Below are 17,839 nucleotides of genomic sequence, written 5' to 3'. Positions count from 1 at the left end.
GCTTAACCAACTGAACCACCTAGACACCCCTTTACTTTATATTCTAACCAAGAAGTTTACCAAAATGATTGTACCATCTGACATTCCCCCACTGTGCATAAGAGTTTCAGTTGCTATATATCTTCACCTACAGTTCTTATTGTCAGTTAAAAAAAATTTAACTGTCTAGTGAGAACATAGACATTGTGGTTTATGTTTGTATGTTCTTAATAACTAATGGTACTGAGCATCTTTTCAAGTGCTTATTTGTTATCCATATATCTTTTTTTTAACAGTTTAGATATTCTATTTTTAAATTGGGTTATTTGTGTTATTGCTGCATTTCAAGAGTTTTTAAATTTCTTTTTTACATTTATTTATTTTTGAGAGACAGAGCACAAGTGGTGGAGGGACAGAGAGAGAATGAGACACAGAATCCGAAGCAGGCTCCAGGCTCTGAGCGGTCAGCACAGAACCCTACGCGACGCTCAAACTCAACAAACCCTGAGATCATGACCTGAGCCAAAGTTGGAGGCTTAAACCACTGAGCCACCCAGGAGCCCCCAAGAGTTCTTTATATGTTTTGTATACATCTATTTGACAGATATTCATATTGCAATTATTTTTCTCATTATTTTTCTTTAGTTTATGTTTTGTTAACAAAGTATTTCAAAGAGCAAGTATTTTAATTCTGATAAAGTCCCTTTTGTTAATTTTGTATATGTATGTTTTCAGTCTTATATAATAAATATTTGCCTACCCCAAGATTGCAAAAGTTTTCTTCTATGATTCCTTCTAGAAATGATACTGTTTTAGTTTTCACAATTAAGTCAATAATCTATCTCCAATTAATTTTCCTGTATGATATGAGGTTAAGAGTCAATTTTTTATTCATATAAAAATATAGTTTTTGTTGCACCAAATATGTCAGAATCTACTTGTGGGTTTCTAATTCTCTTCCACTAATCGAATATGTAACTTTTTGAAAATATCTGGCTCTGTTTTGACTGAAGTTTAGAGCAATTCTTGAAATCAGCTAGCTGAAGTCCTCTAAGTTGGCTCTTTTAAGAAAGTATTTTGGCTATTTTAGATCGTTTACATTTTCAGTTGTGGAAGAATTGGTGTCCCAACAATATCGAATCTTTCCAACTTTGAATGTGATATATCTTTCCAGTTATTTAGGTCTTCTTTAATTTTCCTGCGTAATGTTTTACAGCTCATAGCATCCAGCAATCCAGGTATTGCGGATAGTTTGGTACATTTCCATTTGCTTGTGTTTTGGCTTTTGTTTCTATTTCTCTTCTGACAATTTCTACCTTCCTTTTTATTTAAGAGTGTATGTTTTATCTTGATAATCTCTTCCTTTAAGAATGTTTTTGTTCCTCGCACGCTGATGAGTTTTGGATTATGTCTCAGATATATTTGTTATGTTATGAAGTCTCTGGGTCCTATTAAAATCTGATAACGGAGAGTCTTTTGTATAGACTGTCTCAGCTTCTTAGGCAGTGGTTCTAACGTCAGTCCATGTTTTAGAGCTTTTGTTAGACTACTTTGAGTCTGTTACATGCACAGCTCAGGGGTGAACTGAACTTCTGTTGGTTCATACACTAATTAGGGGATCCCCCTCACCCACACTCTGACTCCCAGAGAATGCTTTTCCTGGTCCTTTGGCTTGAAAGCTAGGTTTCTCTCCAAGTTATAGTCCTGTGCCCTTCAGTGCAGTACTGTGCTAGTGGGCACATCCTCTGAACAAGCACCAAGAAAAAAACTGGGAGTTTATCACATGGGAGTCACAGGACCTCTTTTTTCTGCTCTTCTTCCCTCAGGGTTTCAGGTGCCTATAATGCCATCAATGTAGTGCAGCTCCACAATGGGGGTCACCCATAGGCTAGGCTAGTTGTTTGTAGTTGACAATTTGCTGGGTCGTATCTTATAGTCTGTTTCTTAATCTATTGATGTCCCCTTGCCCGTCTATTAACACTTAAATGCTTCTTTTCTGTATATGGTAGTTTTCATATAAGTGTTTGCAAATCCCACTCTATTGCTTTTGTTTCTTTTTTTGATCATTAATGCTTGTGCTTAATAACAAGCCATATGTTTTGCAATTTAAAAAATCATTATCTAAGAAATTCTTTCATATCTTTGGTATGACTTATGTTTGTTTCTCCCAGGTCCCTGAATTTAGAAACAGTCTAAAATATATTCTCAGATGAAAGATTTCCAGAAGACTTGAATGGTATGAATTTGGATAACAAACTTCTGGGAGGGCAAACTTGTCAAAAACAAAAATGTCAAATCTTGTTTATGGATACAACAACTTTAGGAAAAGTTATTTTTCTATTTTGTCCTTTCATTAGGGGGTTGCCTTCCAGAAACCATAGTTGTTTCTTCGTTTGCTTGTTTGTTATCTCTATTTAGATTTCCCAACTTGTGTGGGGCCCATGAAAATATTAAAAACCAAATTTTTATGTCATTAGTGATTTCCAAATGACCTCAGGGCTGCTGGTAGTTTCAATCCTCCCATACATTTTTTGGATTTTGTGGTCCTCTGCTTACATTAATTGCCCATACTGACCAAATCATTGAGTACAATATGGGAATTATTACATTCCATAAAATATTGTAGTTTTTAAAAACCTGTAGGCAGGCATAAACCACAAACACTATGAATACTCTACCTGCTGTTAAATTATTTTTCTTAATCTTTCAGCAAATCATCTTGTCTATTAAAAAATTTCAAGGTCACATTCTTTGAGCTGGAAAATAAATACTTCCAAGAACAGCACAGAAGGCTGTGATTTGTATCTTCCTCAGTGTCATTTACAAAATGGCCCTGGTTATATCTATACCTTTCTTAGGGATCTAGAAAGAGAAAAACATAGAGAAATAGAAAAGAGAATATAAAAACAGAATTTTTGTGCCTTTCCATTTGTATAATTTTCTGTGAAGTGTGGTTATAATTTTGTATGGTCATATTTAGGACACTTTCATGTACACAATAAATGTAAGAAAAATATATACACAGTTTAATAAGTATTCCATGATCAAAGGACATAAGATGAGTGCTTTAGGGAACAGAGAATGAAATGAGGTCAGAGCTAAATTTTGATTTAGAGAGAGGTTAAGGAATTCAAAAGTAATGATTTTCAAATGTATTTCAAGGAGTTTCTTGAAAAAAGAACTCAAGGTAGGCATGTAAACTTTATTCTGCCTTTCTTTTCTCTTCTTTTGATATCCTGCTACTGCATCAGAGCTTGCAATTTACCAAAATAAAATGAGGATGCACACACACACACACACACACACACACACACACACACACTCGTATTTCTCTTGAAAAATATAGGTTAAAGCTCATTGCAGAGAAACTATTTTTTAAATCCTGTGCTTTTTATTTTTTCTCATAAAAGTTTAGAAATTCATAATACTCATATAGAGATAATGCCTTATGCCATAATCTAGTAGTAGGCAGTTAAGTAATTAAGCTATGTAGAGTCTAAGTTATCTGTCACAATTCCACTGGTTCTGAAAATACTTCAATGTCTCCCCAGTATTGTCATATAACATTGCAAATCATCAAAACAACTTAAAATATCCTTTATGACCTGATGCTTATTTAATTCTCCAACTTAATCTCTGACCAATTGTCAGTATACTCCAGCAATGCTGATTTTTTTCTTTAGTTTCAAGTTTTTATTGGAATTCTAGTTAGTTAACATAGTGTGTAATATTAGTTACAAGAGTAGAATTTAGTGATTCATCACTGATATATAACACTCACTGCTCATCACAACAATTGCCTTCCTTAATCCTCATCTTCCTATCCCTCCACCTTCCTCCCCTGCACCAGTCTTCAGTATAGTTAAGAGTCTGTTTTATGGTTTGCCTCTCTCTTTTTCCCCCCTATGTTCATTTGTTTCATTTCATAAATTCCACATATGAGTGAAATCATGGTATTTGTCTTTCTATGACTTTTTTCAGTTAGCATAACACAGTCTAGTTCCATCCATTTCATGGCAAATGGCAAAATTTCACTCTTTTTTACAGTTGAGTAATATTCTATCATATATATAATATATTCTATCATTCTATCATATATTCATATATATATCATATATATTCTATCATATACACACATATGGTATATATATATCATATATACACCATATATATATGATATATATACACCATATATATATATGATATATATATATAGACGATATATATATATATATGATATATATATCATATATATATATATATATAAACTCTTCTTTATTCATTCTTCAGCAGATTCGTTCTTCAGCAGAACATTCGGGTTCTTTCCATAATTTGGCTATTGTTGATAATGCTGCTCTAAACATTGGGCTGCATGTGTCTGTTCAAACTAGTATTTTTGTATCCTTTGGATAAATAACTAGTAGTGCAATTGCTGGGTCATACGGTAGTTCTATTTTTAGCTTTTTGAGGAAACTTCATACTGTTTCCCAAAGTGGCTATAACAGTTTGCATTCCCACCAATAGTATAAGAGGATTCTCCTTACACTGTATCTTTACCAACACCTGTTGTTTCCTGTGTTGCTGATTTTAGCCATTCTGACAGATATGAGATGATATCTCATTTTAGTTGTGATTTGTCTTTCCCTGATGATGAGTAATATTGAACATCTTTTCATGTGTCTGTTTGCCATCTGTATGTCTTCTTTGGAAAATGTCTATTCATGTCTTCTGCCCATTTTTAAATTGTATTTAAAAAAAAAATTTAAACATGACACCCTCTGGGTGCACATGCTGTTTCCTTTTGTCTTATGTGCTTGTTACTATTTTTCATGCTAAATCTTGTCATCTATTATATTAAAAGTCACATGTCTCATGCTTATTAGAATACTGTAATTTATTTGTGATAAGGAACTAAAAATTCAATATGTGGATAGATATGAGTATGAAGATATTTGCTAACAACATTTGAAAAGCTTCCCTAAGTACAGATTATGTGCTCTATAATGTGCTCATGTAACACTGGGTTTCTCTTGGCTTTCCATTTTCTAAAAATTTTCTGTTAATTATATATTACTCTAATAATTTGTTTGCCAGTCTTTTTTTTCTCCCAACTAGGAGTAATAGCTACCATTTATTGAACTCATATCATGTTTCAGGCTCTGTGGTAATGCCTCAATATATATTACCTTATATCATGGAATATGGAATACCTTTATTTTGTATAGAAATCACTATCAAATATAATCAAAAAACTTCACTGATTATACATAACATTCAAAGATACTGAAATTTGAGGAGCTTCTAGGAATCAATGGAATATGCTATTTACATGTATTCATTATAGCAACCATATAAGAAAGATGCCATTAAGCCTACTTTATGAGGTAAGAAAGGAAAAACTTAAAGAGACTAAATAACTTTTTCTAAAATAATAACAAGTTTGGAATTTCAACATTTAATGTCAACAGTTTAATGCCAAAGCTCATTCTCTTAACAATTTTATTTACATTATAAAATATGTGAGAATAAGTGTCATATACATCTTGATCAATATTGAAATCTCAGTGCTCAGCACAAAGTAGAAACTCAATGAATATTGAGTTTTAAAAGGTAATTTATTAGCTATGGTACTGCTAAGATAGGAGACCAGATCAGAACCTTGTACCTTTGGTACTCTATCTTGATGTTCAAAAGCACCCATGTGATTTTCTCTAGACTAAGCATTAATAATCTTCTATACTAAATAATTTTATAAGATTCATGAAGAAATAAGATTAATACCTATGGGATGACACTAACTGATAAGATAAAAGATGACCACTTATGATTAAGACTAAGTTAAACTAGTATAATCTGGGAAGGGAATAATAGAAATTTAGTGTTTGAGAAGAACTAAGTAGGAAATGATATATGACCAGTCAGAGGTTCTAGGAAATGTATCTATCTCTAGGCTTGGGAGAACTAATAGAGATTCAATAGCAGAAAAAAAAAGAAAAAATCTGTTCATTAATCCATTGATTTGAAATTAATATTGTAATCGTGGAATATTAGAGCAAGAATAGCTAATCAGGAAAAGGCCTGACCCCAAAACCTTTATAAAACAAACAAATCAGTTTATATGTGGTAAGATAGAACAAAATTTTAAATCCTTGAAGGTTTAATTAAAGAAAGAGTTTGAAAGATCAATAGGAATTTGCATCATCAGTTGGCAAAGGACAGGTCCTGGAGTCAGAAGGTCAATTTTATGGCTCTTGTAAAAATCCAGGTGTGAACAGCTAAAAATGATAAGGAACTGAACCATGACAATGGCTTCAGCAATACAGTTAAGTCATTTCATACCAAAAAGTAAAGAATCCAATACCTCTTGGGACTAGTGAATATGGAAGATAAAAGAAGTGAGTAAAAGATGGTTTATATTTTAAAATCAGAGAATAAATGATTCATTGTCAGAAACGTAGAAGACTGAAAACAAAAAAAGGGGTCAATCTTGAGTTGTTAACATATGTGAAAACTGAATTTTACATTGTAATTTCCTATCTATCATCTATCTAATCCATCTATCATCTACCTAAAGTGTTACTTATTATTTGAAACTTAAAAATCACTATGACATTTTCCACAACAAACTCACTGATACCACCAGAATTATTTCTAACTATATGAATAAAGGAATGTGTCCTTTAGAATGCTGTGATTTATTTGTGATAAAAAAACTGAAAATTCAATATGTGGATGGATATGAGTATATGAATGTTTGCTAACAACATCTGAGAAACTTACGTGATCATTTTAGAGTCATGAACATTATCTCTGATGTAAATGTCAGTTTTCTCTTGTATGAATTTGACATTCAATGATATCATTGATGGGGACAATCATTGTCCCTCTGTTTCTGTATTGTAATCCTCTTAACCAATGAGCATATTTAATAAATTGGATAAAAATAATATTATATAATGTCTAAAGTAGCTGTATTTGATAGTATTTAATTCTCTAGGGCTAAAGATTTTCTTTGTGCCTCATTCAACTATCATAAGGACACATAATTATAAATGAAATGTTAGAACTTTGAAAATATCCTTTAAGGGAGTTGGCCAATAACTCTCTCATCTTTACTCCTCCTCTTTGACAATCATGTAGTGGTTCACCACACATGGACAAGCTCAATTTTCAGCAGAGGTCTTTGGCTTAGTCTGCGCTGCACCCATAAATCGTGAATGACTCTTTTTATGGGCATGCTCTTTATCAGGCACTTTAAAGATGAACAGCAGTAAACTCACATGTTCAGAAAGAAAATTGGAAAAGCAGAGGTTTTTTTTTGGAGTACCTATCTTGTTTTCTTTTCCATGTTAAAAATTATTTATATTTTTATATTTTTATTTTGTTCTTAAAATTATTTTTAAATACCCTTTGACCATACTAAGCTGATACAAAAGGAGTACACTTGGCATACAAATAAAATATGAGTGAGAACAGAAAAAATCCATTTTGGCTATTGTCATTATTAATCAGAAAATGCAAATCACATTTAAAAATAACCTTAAAATTTTTCTTGAGGCATAATAGGCATACAACTGCACACATTCAAAGTACACATTTTGATGTTTTGGTATATTTAAAGACCAATGAAACTAACACTCTAATCAAGGTAATGAATGTATTCATCATCCCAAATTTTTCTTCCTTCCCCTCTGTAATCTCTCCTTTCCATTCCCTCCCATGCCCTGCCTTCCCCAAAACTAATGATTTGCTCTTTGTCATCACAGATTAGTTTTTATTTTTGAAAATTTTGTACACATGAACAGTACAGTGTGTATTATTTTACCCTCAGATTGTTTCAGTCAGCATAATTATTCTGAGATTCTTTCATATTGTTGTGGATGGATCAGCATACTATTTTTTCAAAAGGGCCACATAATAAATATATTAGACTTGGTGGATCATGTAAGATTTCAGTTACATATTCCTCAATATTTATTTACTTATAGCCCTTAGAAATGTAAACAATAAGGATTCCTGCGTGGCTCCAACAGTTAAGCATCTGACTCTTGATTTTGGCTCAGGTCATGATCTCATGGGTTCATAAATTTGAGCCCCATGTTGGGGTCCAAGCTGACTGCGTGGAGACTGACTGGAATTCTATCTCTGCCTCTCTCTGCCCCTCCACCACCCCTGCTCTCTGTCTCTCTCAAAAATTAACTAGAAAGAAAGAAAGAAAGAAAGAAAGAAGAAAGAAAAGAAGGAAGAAAGAAAGAAAGGAAGAAAGAATAGATAAAGAAAGAAAGAAAGAAAGAGAAAGAAATTTAAAAAATATTCATAATTTATGCACCATATAAAAACAGTTCATAGACCAAATTTAGATCAGGGCCAGAGTTTGTCAATCCCTATCAAAGTTCTTTCTTTTTCTTAACTGATCAATAGTCCATTTCATGGAAGAACTAGAGTTTGTTTATCCACTTACCTATTGATGGACATCTGATTTGGTTCCAGTTTTTGGCTATTAAAAATAAAGCTGAGGGATGCCTGGGTGGCCCAGTTGGTGGAGCAAGGGACTTTTGATTTCAGTTCAGGTCATGATCCCAGTGTTGTGGAATCTGCTGAGTGTGGAGCCTGTTTAAGATTCTCTCTCTCTGTCCCTCTCACCAACTCGTTCTTTCTTTCTACAAAATAAAAACAAAAAGTTAAATTAAATAAAACTGATATGGGCATTCATGTGAAAGTCTTTTGGACATTTGTTACCCCCTTCCCTATGATAAAAACTTAATAGTAAAATGCCTGACACGTATATACTTTTCAGAAACTCCAAATTGTTTTTCAAAGAGTTGTATGATTTTTTCTTTGCACCAACAGTGTATGAAAGTTCCAGTAATTTTACATTCTAGTAAACAATTGATAAGATCAAAAATTTTTAATGTAAACATTCTAGTTTTCATGTAGGAATATCTTATTGTGATGCTTACTTTTATTTATCCAGTGGTTGATTGCGTTAAAACTTTTCATGTGCTTATTTGCCATTTATATACCTTCTTTGGTGAAGTCGCATTTTAATCTTTTGCTTTTTTTTTAAAGTTGGGTCATTCATTCTCTTATTGGATTTTAAGAACTCTTTATATATTCTAGGTGAAAAATTTTTATCATCTATATGATTTGTAAGTATTTCCCCAGTTTTCAATTCATCTTTTCATCCTCTTAGTAGTGTCTTTTGAAGAGGAGAAGGAATTAATTTTGGTGACAACAAATTTCTTTTTTTTTCTTTTATACATTGTGGTTTCTAGTGTCTTATTTGTGGAGTAATTTTTCAACCAAGACACAAAGATGTTTCTCCTGTTTTCTTCCAAAAATAGTACATCTAGGTTTTGCATAAAGTCTATAATCAAATGTGAGTTAATATTTTGGTATACAATACAAACTATACATTTGTTGTAGTTCAGGTATACTGTTGATGTATTATATTAGCTTTTACATGACTGAGTACATCTGTCCTTTGTTACTATTTTTGAAATACATTTTTATTGAATATAGAGTTCTAAATTGTCAGATTTTTTTGAGCACTTTGTTATTCTACTGCTTTCCAACTTACATTGTTTACAAACAGAAACCCCCTGTTATTCATATCTTCCTTGCTTTCTTCCTCTTTATAAATAATTTTAAGAAATTTGATTTTGATGTGCCTTAGTGTTTAACATTTCTTATATTTTGAATTTGTTGAACTTATGCATGTGGGTTTGTAATTTTCATCAAAGTTAGAACATGTTCAGCCTTATTTCAAAAATAAGTTTTCTGTCTCTCTTTCTTTTGTCTCTTCTTTGAATACTCCAATTGTTTGTATATTTGACCTTTTGAGGCTTTCTTACAGTCCAAGAATGCTATGTTGTTTTTTTTTCCCACTGGTTTTGATTTGGAACAATTCATATTGCTTTGTCTTTAAGTTTATTAATTTTTGTTTCACAGTGTCCAGTGTACTGTTACTCACACTCAGTGTTTTATTTAATTATTTTCTGTCTAGGGCACTGTTATTTTCATCTCTGTGAGTTTATTTTATTTATTTTTTTTTAATTTTTTTAACTTTTATTTATTTTTGAGACAGAGAGAGACAGAGCATGAACGGGGGAGGGTCACAGAGAGGGAGACACAGAATCTGAAACAGGCTCCAGGTTCTGAGCTGTCAGCACAGAGCCAGACGTGGGGCTCGAACTCATGGACCGTGAGATCATGACCTGAGCCGAAGTCAGCCGCTTAACCGACTGAGCCACCCAGGCGCCCCTCATCTCTGTGAGTTTAATATCACATTTAAAAAATGCTTCATGTCTCTACTTACCATTCTCAATATTTCTTCCAGCTTCTTGAACAGATGGCATAGAGTTAAAAAGACTGTTTTAATGTACTTGTCTACTAATTATATAATCTGGGTTATTTCTGGGTCTTTTCTGAGTAATCAACTTTACTTATAATTATGGGTTCTATTTTCCAGTTTTTTTATATGCATGGTGATTTTTGATTAAATGTAAAATGTATTTTACCTTCTTATGTGCTGAATACTTTTTATTCCTATAATATTCTTGACATTTGTTCTGGGATGCAATCAAATTACTTGGAAACATTTTGATTCTTTCAAGTCTTGCTTTTAAAGTCACTTTATGTGAGATCAAAGAAGCATGTAGGCAAGTATTTATTTTGTCCTACTATTGAGGCAATATTCTTCTGAGTATTTCAGGCATGAATTAAGAGGTTTTCCCACTCTGTCTGATGGGAATAAGAACATATGCAGTGATCAGTTCTCAGCTGAAGACTCAAAGAAGTCTCTCTACAAACTCCAGAACTCTTGGTCTATGCAGGTGTCTTTTCTTCTATATTTTATCCTAAGAACTCTAGCTACCTTATCTTCTTTAGGATCTCAGCTCTGTCTTTTCTACCCAAGGAAAATGTTGTATTACACCCGTTTCCACCCTCTGTGCCACAGCTCGGAAAATCTCCAGTCACTGATGTCTATCAATTATAGGGCTAATCTCATTTGGTTTTAAAACCTTAAGCTCTTTGTCCTTTGGTCTAATATATAATATCTTGGAAAAACATTTTTATATGTTTTATCCAGTTTTTTTAGTTGTTCAAAGCAAGAGTGTATTTTTGGTGCCTGTTACTCCATCCTGGCTGAATGTAGAAGTCATCATTTTCAAATAATTACATCAAGGGTACTACTTATCTCTTTAATTATATATGTAAGGAATTTATCCTTTTACAAGAGATTTGGCCTTTGTCATTGGCTTCTGGGAGATAAGCCCTGAATTTCATCTCTAAGCCCTGAATTTCATGCCTGCTAATATTTTCTTTGTTTTCCTGGTGGCCTTGGGTGATCAGAGAGTTTAACAATATGATTTTAGGGAGGAGGGGCTGACCATGCCAGGAAGACCAAATCTATAACTTAGAGAGGGACTTTGGATAGTGTGGTTTCATTTGACCACTGTGGGGACTAGAGGCTGCGATTAGACATATAGGCAATCAATAATGCAGGGGTAGTAAAATCAATCTTGTGGAGAAATTAGCACAAAGAAATTCATGATATAAAGTAACTAAAGGTTTGCAGTAAAATAATTTCTGAGTTTCTTAAAGGCCAAAGCAAGGAAAGAAGTATGAACCATGACAAGATACAAAATGTCCATGGAATAAAACACACCATTTCTCATAAAAACTGAGATATTAGAAGAATATGTACTATAAGCCTTTGGTAGGGTAGTACTCATCATCTATAAAGTTTGCACATTTTTGATATTTACCATGAATAGATCCTGATTTCAAAATTTTGGCAATTACAAAGATAAAACTATAGTAGTTCTAAATAAAATTTGCTAGTACTTTAATTCTTTAAGAAGAAAACATTTCTTATAACCCAGGAAGTTTTATAAACATTCACTGATACACAGAAATTGTCCTGAGGGAGAAAGAAAGCAGATTACAGCAAAAAACATAAAGAGACAAAATCTGAGAAGGTTAAATAAAATCTTAAAGAGAACTAATACAAATGATTAAATGAATATTTTTCTACCTTAAATCTCCAATTTCTTTATTAATGAGACAAGTTTCCTAACATATTTGCAACTCTCAAATAGAAAAAGAACAAAAACTAATGAGCATATGGAGAAAGACTATATAACATAGGGAAAGATCTCGCATATTAAATGTAACTTCTTTGCTTCACAAAATGTAAGTTAGTTTCATACAGAAGACCACAGTGATGGCATAAGTAGTAATACTTTATAAGCAGAAATGCCTGCCATTGCTGTTCATATTTCCATCATGATTAGTATGAATAGATACACGGAAGAGCTGGCACCGGGAATGTAATTAATAGATATTTGTTGAAATGAACACCACTCCTTCCAACTCTTCTCCCATCCTTTCTTCTAGAACAACTCGAGGCTCAGCAAGAATGAGAGTAGAGGTAAGCAAAACAGACATTCCAAGGATGGTGAGAGAGAGAGAGAGTTTTAAAAAGAGCAAGAAAAAGGAATAATAGCAACAGGCCTTGATTACTCAGGACTGTAAGAAGAAGTATACATATAGATACAAATACCTGCATTCTGACAAGGGAGATAAATTTGCATTCAATCTGAAAAGTTGCAGTTCATTGACATACTAATATATGCAAATTATTTGCCTAAGACATCATGTTGACAGAATAAAGGAAACAGCGTTCCTTCTTGTGGCCATGCAGGGCTGAATGCGCTAATTGTAGGATCACTGTTGCTGGCACTACATGACTTGACTTGCATGCTGCTCTTTTTCTGCCCCTACAGGTACTTGAAAATGTACCTCTTGCATCTATTACCATGACACATACCTTTCCTATCTGCCTCATACAGCGAGAGAGAATTCACTTAGCCACATACGGTGAATTTTGAGAAATGAGTTCATGGTTTGGTCAAGTCTGTCAGATAGTAGAAACACAGTTGAATCACTGAGCATTGCAAACATGCCATCTAAAATCACACATATCAAACAAACAAACAAGCCAGAGTCAGTTGACAAGTGGAGGCTAAATCCTTGCAACACAGAGCAATTCAAGCCTATGTTTGGTATCTGAACTTCTTAAAAACTTTCTGGAATATCACCAAGACTGTCTCATCAGAATTCATTTCCCCTGCCAAAGCATTCCATAAGTGTGGAAGAGATAAAACTGCAACACAGAAACATATGGGCAGAAGATAAAAGGAGATCAGTGAGCAGGAAAATATGTTTCTTAAAATCTGTGCTGCAGTCATTTTTCTTCTCAGTTTTGTTGTTTGTTTTGCCACTGAATGCCCATAGCCAACATTAAGAATGTTTCTACACAACAGCAAAAGAATAAATTGATTCTGACCAAAAAGAGCCAATTCAGTTAATAAAATAACAACAAGAACAACATCAGAGACAAATGGAAATAAAGTTGTTCGGTATTTTATAATAAATCGGTTGATTTGTTTGGGTGCTGTGGAAGCACAGCCCAAATGACTAGTAACAAAGGTAAGTTTTCCATTAAGAATTTGCTTGGCCTGCAATCACAAGTCTTTTATTATTTTATTTTATTCATGTGTACATACTTATACATTATGCTATGCTCACCACAAGTGTAGCTACCATTGTCACCATACAATGCTATCACAATATCATTGACTAAATTCCCTATGCTGTATCCTTTATAACTGTGACTTACTCATTCCATACTGGAAGCATCTATCTCCCACTCTTCTTCACCCATGTTTCCCATGCCCCACCCCCCTCGCTCTGCCAAACATCCGTTTGTTTCCTGTATTTCAATCATAAGTACTTTTAATGTTTATGTTCCATTATGCTTTACGCAATGTCTCCTGTGATGAATTCTTTGCTTTCTTCAAAGTATTATATTTGAGAAGTGGGTAAGTTTCCATGAAGGGGCTAAATGCTATTTGCGAACTGGTCTAATATCCTAACGAGGAATGCTCCCATGGGTTAGTGAGGTAGCTGTAGATGTTTATCTCAGCAAAACGTTTCCTAGAAACATTTATTTTCTGCAGTGTATCTAAGGCTAAAATCATTGATTTAAACTGTTTCCACAGTTCAGTTTTACAAAACAAATAAATTTTCACTTTTGTTTGTCTGAGTTCTTTTATAATGTCACAAATGGTTGGACAAATTCTCTAAGTCACTGATTAGCACTTGGAATGGTACTTAGTTGTCTTTAGTCCAGAATTTCTAAGACAAACCCCCTTCAACTATTTTGTCAAATAGTGCCAATACATTCTAAAATATTCTAAACCTTTAAATATAAATGAAATGAAGAATTGAATTAAAGAAGACCTGAGTTAAATAAGCAAAAGTTTTAAGAGAAATGCACACATCAAAAAGTTGCTGGTCATAAAATATGGAGATGCTGGTTGAAAAACTGTATAATTGATCAATAAAAAGCAAATATGTTCACCAATATTGGTTTAATTCTTCCACTAATACATAATTTGCATATTAGTGGTATTTGTCAGATTTTCAAAAGAAAATTGTAAAGAACATAACTGACATCTCCTATGTGAATGGCACTGATTGGATAGGACCTTAAAATAAATTGTCCTTAAAGTCAGTTTCAGCTCTTAGGAATTTAGCCAAAGCATGAGTGATTGGAGAGATTAAAGGAGGGAAAAAAGGAAGGGCACCTGGGTGGCTTAGTTGGTTGGGCGTCTGACTTCGGCTCAGGTCACGATCTCATAGATCGTGATTTCCAGCCCCGCGTCAAGCTCTGTGCTGACAGCTCAGAGCCTGGAGCTTGCTTCGGATTCTGTGTCTCTCTCTCTCTCTCTCTGCCCTTCCCCTGCTCGGGCTCTGTTGCTCTCTCCTTCAAAAATAAATAAACATTTAAAAAAAAATAAAATAAGGAGCGCCTGGGTGGCTCAGTCAGTTAAGCCTCCGACTTCGGCTCATGATCTCCTGGTTTGTGACTTTGAGCTCTGCGTCAGGCTCTGTGCTGACAGCTCAGAGCCTGGAGTTGCTACACATTCTGTGTCTCTTCCTCTCTCTGCCCCTCCCATGCTCAAGCTCTGTCTCTCTGTCTCTCAATAAAAATAAATAAACATTAAAAAAATTAAAAATAAAATAAAAGAGGGAAAAAAGGAATAAAAAAGAATAACATAGCATTTGAAGACAGGGGACAAACAAGCAGCAAAAATAATTCTATTTCTTAGCTTTTGGTTTTTAATTTCAAAACCTCAGTTTCAACTAGCAATGTGTAAATTCAGAATGGCCTGTCTTACGGATTGCAAATAGCAGACCTTCAACAAACATCTGTTGAACAAATGAATGGATGAAGAGTGTATATGCTAAAAGCTAAGTATACAATAAATCAACTGAAAAAAAAAAAACCCAAAATCCAACACTGTCTAATAGACTCTTAGGAATTAGCATCTGAAGTACAATTGTTAACAATAGTTACTAACCAATCTATGAATATCTCCCATTAGTCCTGGAGATACTTTGAAAATGACAGTATAAAACAGAAAATGCATCTCCTTCCCTATCCCCCCAAAGTTAGAAGTACATGAGATGGTATCAGAAAGACATAAAAGCTAAGCAGAGAATTAAACCAGGATCATGTCTTGCAAAATAGGATGGTGTCTCTGACATAGTGACATTTAAGGTGGAATCTCAACAATAAGGAGAAAATAGCTATCGAAAGAATGGAAAAATATAGTGATAAGCAAAAAGAGGTTAGTAAAAAAGCTAATGTCTGATATGTGTCATTGCCAAGCTGAGCAGAAAGTAGGCAAGTTCATTAAAGGTTAGGGGGATAATTTATTAAAGGGAGAAGAAGATGACAGGGTTCAGATCATTTAAGCACTTTTTAAGAAAAGAGATGGGGGGGTGATTTTCATCAAACAACCGGAGGAGTTTAAGAAAATGAATGTCATTGACATTATATATTCGAGAATATTATGTTATTTATAATTACTGAATCTGGAGTTATTAGAGAATTCAAGAATGGAAATAAAGACAGTTGAGTCATCGGCATATAAGTGTTTAAACCATTGCGGCGCCTGAGTGGCTCAGTCAATTGAGTTTCCGACATCGGCTCAGGTCATGATCTCACAGTTGGTGCGTTCCAGCCCCACGTCAGACTCTGTGCTGAAGGCTTGCCACAGATTCTGTGTCTCCTTCTCTCTCTTGCCCCTCCATTGCCCGCACTTTGTCTCACTCTGTCTTTCAAAAATAAATAAATATATTTAAAAAAAATTAAACCATGAGTCTCCGGGATTTATCCTAGAGAATGGAAGGATATAGGAGAAAGGTACCAAGAAAAGGAGTCTTCAGAGAAAGCTGAGAAATTGATTATAACCACAAAGTGCAGGTAATATTTGATGATTTGGGTTTTTTTTAATTTCCCACTTATTTAATTTTTAAATAAGAAATTAAATTATTTAATTTTTAAATAAAAATAAAAATTATAAAATAAAACTGCCATAATATTCTTTAACTTACCTATTGTTTCTGTAGAAAGATGGGTCAGTAATCTTGCCATATATGTAAATTTATAGGAATTTGCAGATTTGCACATTTTTGAGCAGGATATTAAGAATCTCAAGTTTTATTTTATTTATTTAGTTTTAAATTCCTGCTTTGGGGGAAAAAAAAGTACTGGAATGTCTGGGTGGCTCAGTCAGTCAAGTATCCCACCCCTGATCTTGGCTCACACCATGATCTTGCGGTTTATGGGATCCAGCCCTGCACTGTCAGCCCAGAGCCTGCTTGGGTTTCTCTCTCTCCCTCTCCCTCTGCTCCTCTCCTGGCTCCCACATGTATGTGCATGCTCTCTCTCTCTCAAAATAAATAAATAGATTTTAAAAAAAGAAAAAAGAAAAAAAGTACTAATGTATCAAAAGTATTTGTGGAAACTTGAATGTTCATTTATTGCTGAGTGATTGATTTTGATGTACATTCAAATAAGTAAAATAAATGTCAGCATATTTTCTGATTTAATTCTGAAATTTTACTGACAGATACGTTGATTATTTAAGGTAACATGAAAGGAGACATATTTAAGATAATATAGAGTGCCTCCAAATGTTTATGTGAATTGTTTATAGAGAATTATCTAATTTAGATATACCATATAGATTTGGCTTAGTAAAAGTATCTCACAATTTAGGCTGATGCTTTTTTTTTAGTCACTTATATGTTCAAATTGTCTGAATAGTAAATTAATATTATGGCCAATTTTATCTAACCTACTGATTTTTAAATAAAATATATTTAGGACTTGTTGAGTATTCTCCACCGATAAAACTTCCAAATCATTTGTGAAGGGAACCATGCAATACAGTAGTCCCCCCGTAACCATGGCTTCACTTTCCAAGGTGTCAGTTACCCAGAGTTAACTGCAGTCCGGAAGCAGATGATTCTCCTGATACGTAGTCAGAACATCAATAGTAGCCTAACACTATGTCAGAACGCCTAGGTCATTCACCTCACTTCATCTCATCACATAGGCATTTTATCATCTCTCATCATCACACAAAGGAGAAGGGTGAGCAATAAGGACAATGAGGTATTTTGAGAAAGATCACATTCACATAACTTTTATTACAATACATTGTTATAATTGTTCTATTTTTATTAGATATTGTTGTTGATATCTAACCAATTTATCATAGATATGTACACATAGGAAAAAACCATAATGATGTATAAGGTTTGGTACTACCTGTGGTTTCAGGCACCCATTAGGGGGTCTTGAACCATTCCCTACAAGGATAAGGGGGTAGTGTGTATGCCACATCACCTACAATTTCAAAGTATACTTTCTCTGTGTCCAGGGTTTTAGGATAATTTAGGAATAACCTTGATATCTTAAGCAGGTTTTTATTTT

Source organism: Felis catus, chromosome C2, assembly GCF_018350175.1.
Source record: "Felis catus isolate Fca126 chromosome C2, F.catus_Fca126_mat1.0, whole genome shotgun sequence".
Taxonomy (NCBI): domain Eukaryota; kingdom Metazoa; phylum Chordata; class Mammalia; order Carnivora; family Felidae; genus Felis; species Felis catus.
This window is presented reverse-complemented; position numbering follows the sequence as displayed.